Source organism: Globicephala melas, chromosome 7, assembly GCF_963455315.2.
Source record: "Globicephala melas chromosome 7, mGloMel1.2, whole genome shotgun sequence".
Classification (NCBI taxonomy): domain Eukaryota; kingdom Metazoa; phylum Chordata; class Mammalia; order Artiodactyla; family Delphinidae; genus Globicephala; species Globicephala melas.
Window position 1 is genome coordinate 94,872,750 of NC_083320.1, and position 6,277 is coordinate 94,879,026.

Sequence of the window (6,277 nt, forward strand, 5' to 3'; positions counted from 1 at the left end):
AATCAGAGGGTATCTGGTCACTACAGCCTCACATGCTACCAGAAGCCAAGCGGGATAAGAAATGCTAGCAACTCCTTTTGTCCATGGAAAGAAGATGGTGCAAGGGAATTCCTGTTAGTTCAAGTAAGAATATGTTGAGTACCACATACTGGCGAGGCCCTCAGAGGACACAAAGACGAATGAAGCATGGCCCAACTCAGATATCTCACTGTCTAGAGCAAGGATTGGCAAACTACATCTGAGGGCTGAGGACTGCTGCCTGTTTTTGTAAATAAAGTTTTATTAGAACATAACCATGCACACTCATTTACATATGGCCTATGGCTACTTTCCCTCTATAATGACAGAGCTGAGCAGTTGTAACAAAGATCATATGGCCCACAAAGCCTATGATATTTACTATCTGGCCCTTTACAGAAGATGTTTGCCCACCTCTGTACAATTCAGTGATTTTGGGCGTATTTACAGAGTTATTGCAATTGTCACCACTATTGAGTTTCAGAACATTTTCATCACCCCAGGAGAAACCCTGTGTTTGTTAGCAGCCAACCCCCTAGCCCCTGGCAACCACTAATTTAATATCTATCTCTATGGATATGCCCATTCCTGACATTTCATATAAATGGAGTAATGTAATATATGGCCTTTTGTTTCTGTCTTCTTTCACTGAATATACTGTTTTCCCGGTTCATCCATGTTGCAGCATGGATCAGTACTCCATTTCTTTTTATTGCCAAATAATATTCCATTGTGTGGATATACCACATTTTTCTTATTCATCAGTTGATGGATATTGGGGTTGTCTCCACTTTGGGGCTATTATTGGTAATGCTGCAATGAACATTTGTGTACAGGTTTTGTGTGGACATAGGTTTTCAATCCTCTTGGGTATATAACTAGGCATGGAATTGCTGGGTCATATTATACAATAACTATATGTTTAACATTTTGAGGAAGTAGTGAACTGTTTCACAAAGCAAATACACTCTTTTACAATCCTAGCAGCAATGTATGAAGTTTCCTATTTCTCCACATTCTTGCTAACACGTGTTACTGTCCGTCTTTTTTTTTAAAATATATTTATTTAGTTGTTTTAATTTTTAGCTGTGTTAGGTTTTCGTTGCTGCGCATGGGCTTTCTCTAGTTGCGGTGAGCGGGAGCTACTCTTCGTTGCAGTGCGTGGGCTTCTAATTGCGGTAACTTCTCTTGTTGTGGAGCACGGGCTCTAGGTGCGTGGGCTTCAGTAGTTGTAGCTTGCGGGCTCAAGAACACAGGCTCAGTAGTTGTGGCACACGGGCTTAGTTGCTCTGCGGCATGTGAGATCTTCCCGGGCCAGGGCTCGAACACGTGTCCCTTGCATTGGTAGGCAGATTCTTAACCACTGCACCACCAGGGAAGCTCTGTCCGTCTTTTTGATTCTAGCCATCCTACTGGGTATGAAGTGGTATCTTATTGTAATTTTCCCTCGTGATGAATGATGTTGAAAATTTCAGGTGACTACTGGCCATCTGTACACTTTCTTTGGAGAGATGTCTATCAGATTCTTTGCCTACTTTAAAATTGGGTTATTTGTCTTTTTATTGCTGCATTGTAAGAGTTCTTCACATATTCTTCATCCTAGTCACTTATCAGATATATGATTTGCAAATATGTTCTCCCATTCTGTGGGCTGTCTTTTCACTTTTTTGATGATATCCTTAGAAGTTTCTTTTGTCACTTGTGCTTTTGGTGCCATACCTAAGAAACTGTTGCCTAATCCAATGTCACAAAGGTTTATTCCCACGTTTTCTAAGAGTGTTACGGCTTTAGCTTTTACATTTAGGTCTATCATCCATTTTGAGTTAATTTTTGTATATAGTGTGAAGCTGGGGCCCAAGTTCAATCTTTTGCATGTGACACTGTTTGTCGAAAAGATTATTCCTTCCCTATTGAATTGTCTTTACATCTTTGTTGAAAGTCAATCAACTGTAAATGTGAGGGTCTATTCCTTGATTCTCAGTTCTATTCCATTGATCTATATGTCTACCCTTACGTTTGTACCACACTGTCTTCATTACTGAAGTTTTGTAATTGAGAAGTGTGAGTCCTCCAACTTTATTCTTCCGTTTCAAGATTGTTTCAGCTATTGTGGATTCTTTGCATTTATGTATGAATTTTAAGATAATTTTTAAATTTCTGCAAAAAAAAAAAGCCAGCTGGGATTTTTGATAGGGATTGTATTAATCTATAGATCAGCTTGGGGAGTATTCTAGGATTGGTGTTCATCCTTTTGCTGTCAAAATGTGAGAATGGGTCACCTGGGTAACTTTCCTCAGTGATTCCCAACAGTTTCGAGCATCAAAATCCCTCTATAATGCAAAACATTACTGTTGACTGCTCAAAGGATAAAAATTGTACTTTTAAAATTAATAGCAACTGTTTATTGCCTAAATACATAAGGACAAAAACTATTTTGAATTTGATAATGATTTTATGTGAATTTGTCAGTTCATAATAACATCTATATATAATTCAGAAATCATAAGGCATAATGTGGAGAGATGTGAAGTACTCTGTCTTAAGTCAATGTATGGTGTAATTATGGGGTCTTTGTACCATATGCAAAATGACTCCCATTTTGAGAACCTCTGGTCAACATAGAAGTCCTTCTTAGGCAGCATTCCATCTTTCTGTACAGAATGCCTCAGCCACAGAAGGAAGCTTGGCTAGTACTGGCCCCTGAGAACTAAGTAACAATGCCAATTAGCCCACAATCAACCCAGTTCTTGTGATGACTTGATTTTCTTGTGGGGGAAGGAAATCCCATACTGAGTTGCTGCCCCTGCTGTCTCAGGCCGACCATGCTGATTGCCTCACCTGGCTTTGGAATCCTTGTTCCCAAAATGAGCCAACAATTGAGCTAATTGGCAGTAATGCTCAGATGAACAAATCAGCCACAAAGACACCTTAACATGTTTGCTTTGATAACTCCAATTACCAGTCTTTATAAAAATAGAAAACAAGCAAACAAATCTCATGAGAACATTCTAATCTTTCCTGCTGCTACCATTTTTCTTTATATTTGGAACAAAGTGAAGAAATGAAAAAAATTCTTTTTTTTTTTTTTGAGTCAAGGAGCTCTACTGAAGAAAAAGAATGATGTACATTGATTGCTTACAACTGCCCAGAAAGACGTTTGACGTTTTATTCTCTTTTACTTGGAAAGATCCACTTTGCCATATTTTAATTGAAAGGTCACTGATTTTAGAATAAGAATATTTAAGCTCAAGTCTCAAATCCCTGTCTTGCTGGTCTCCGTTTCTTTATCAGTTATAAAATTAGTAATAGCTAACTTTTGGATGTGAGAATTAAGGAGAAACTTGAAGAGAGTAGTTTAATAATTTAAGGATTGTTTTTATCATTAGTGCACTATTTCCGCATTAATAATAATGTACCTGCTACTTCATGAGACTCCCAGACTCTTCCAGAGGGCCATCTATTTCCAGAGAGGCATAGGTCTATGTGGGTATCCCTTCCTCTGGAATGAGGGGGCTGTGCACGTTCTCAGGAGTGTGCCCAATCACGGAAGGCTCAGGAGATACCAGCCCCCAGGAGCTTCTTTCTGATGGCAGGAGTGGCCAAAGGCTGTGGGCCAGAGGCCCATATGTAGTGAGACCAAGACAGCTAGGAGAGAGAATGTCACCTACCAGAGAGAAGAGCATATACTTTTTCTCCCTCTAACTTCTCACTTGTCCATGTAACTGATAATGCTTTTAACTCCGTGTGCCCGTTGGATCCCTGTATTTTCTTTTTCAGTATCAACTAACATTTTCTAGACTTCTGGCTTGGTGCAAACTATTTGCCTTTGTGGAAAATAAAATATTTTGAAAGATTCACTAATAAAAAAATCCCTCTAATTTCCCCTTCTTTTCTCTCTTTTCCCCCTTCTGTACAAGCCAGATTCCATTCTGTGTTCATTGCCTCAGGAACAGCTTGAAAGGGAAGGCTAGCCTGTCAGTCACTGGCTTCGTGTTTCTGAAGCCTGACCCATGAGCAAGAGTGGGTAAGGTGCCCTGGGTAGGGTTGGGGGATAATAGGAAAGCATGAAGATGGAGGAAGTGGGAATGCCTCTGAGGGCAAATGCCCAAGGTCAATAGAGAAGAGGTTCTTTCCCCTACTCTCCTACCTCCAGCTACAAAAGGGTCCTCTGGGCTGAGGGTTAGGCTCAGAAGAAAGAGGGAAGAACAGAAAATCAACAGGTCTGAGAGGGCCATTGTGCACGTTATTTCAAAGGCAGGGTTTGGGAGCCCATGCAGCCACAGAAATTTTGGGGAAGCTGGAAGCAGGGGGTTTTTTCAACCTTCCTCCATGGCCATAGTCCTGGAGGCTGCAAGTGCCTAGATCGGTTATGTTTGAGCAGGGTATCTCACAAGATGGACCACAGAAAGCCTGGATGAGAATCTTGTGTCTCATTCTGGCTCAGAAAATTCACAATGGGTCAAATATAGAACAGAGAAGTACAGCCCCAAAGGGGCCACATGGACAAGAATCTCAGAACGTGCACAGGTGACTGAGGACCAAGTGGGGTGAGGCACATTTCGGCCAACACCTGTGACTCAAGGACCAGGAGATGCCCCCCTCTACCCCCATGCTCATGGCCTTGGCACTAAGTAATCTCTCTTGAATTAAAAACACCACCCTGGACAAAGGGGAAGTGGATCCCCATGATCTGAGATTACATCTTTGCCATCCTGGCAGGATGAGGGCTCAGATAAAATTTAAATTGAGCTAAATAAAATTTTGTAATTCTTACATATTTGAGTTGGTGGAATGAAATTCATACCTATCCCACCATTCTTGGTGGAATGAAATTCATACCCACCACACCATTCTTTGTTGATTCCTTGTATATATCCTACTCTACTTAGTGTGAGTCCTTTGGGCGGGATTAATTCTGGTGCAACAAGTATAATTGAGCCTACCATTTCCCTGGCCCTGTATTAGGTGCAGAGCACACCCCTGTGACTGAGATATGATTGGTGGAACGAAGCCTCTAGGAAAGCCCAGGTAATCCCTATGGGCAATCTCCTTGGGCAATCTCCAAGCTCTCCTGATATGTATGACCTTGTGAATCCTATCCACTTAGGTGTGGGCCAGATCTAGTGACTCACTTTTAGCACATAGAATATTGCAAAAGTGATGGGATGCCATTTCCGCTATTAGGTTACAACAAGACTATAATTTCCATCTTGTTCATTCTCTCAATCTCTCTTCTGGCTCATTCTGAAGGAAGCCAGCTGCCATGTTGTGAGTTACCCCATGAATAGATCCATGCAGAAAGGCACTGATGTCTCTGGCCAAGAGCCAGTGAGAACCTGAGTCCTGCCAACAGCCACGTAGGAGAGCTTGGTGTCTTCCCATGTTGCACCTTCAGATGAGTCAGCCCTTGTTGACCCCTTGATTGCAGCCTTGGGAGGGCCCCTGAGCCAGGGACACCCAGAGAAGCCACCTGGATTCCTGACCCTCAGAAACTATGAAATAGTAAAGGTTTTCTGTTTTAAACAGCTAAGTTTGGGGGGTATTCATTATAGAGCAATAGTTATAGAGCAATAGTTAGCCCAATAGTTATCGAACAATTCATTATAGAGCAACAGTACATGGTCCTTGCCCTCCAGTAACTCTTGCTCTAGGATGAGAATTTCTTTGGAATGGGCATCCATGGTAATCAATTAGAGCTGGGCATAATGGCATGGATTCTGTTAATTAGGTTTCAGGTGGTGAGATGGGAAGGAGGGAAGACGCAGATTGGTGAACAGGCAATAATGGCTTTTGAAGTCTGTGATGGACTTTCTCTAGCCAAGGCATTTTCTTTAATTACAAAAGTTCATTTTCTTGGAATGACAATATTTGCATTTTCACTTAGTGGGTTGGCAGAAGTTGGAGAAATAGCATCGCTTGGTAGAGAAGAGAAAACAGGGTTGTTCTGCTATTGACTTTAGATCAAAGCAACACCTGATTTTTGGGTGTCCACACTATATATACACACACACATATTCTCATATACACACACGTGTGTGTGTGTCTCATATACACACGCATATTCTGCCCTAGCCTCCACTGCATAGGCCTTTACTAAGGGCATCTTTGCTAGGAGGGACTGCCTGTGAGTGACATCCTTAGTCTCCATCACTTCTGTGATGGGGGGAGCTCTGAGTCAGCGATTCTCATCAGCCATCATTTACAGTTATAAACAATTCAGGTGCTACTGTATTGAAAATGGAAGGGGGTGGTGGTGGAG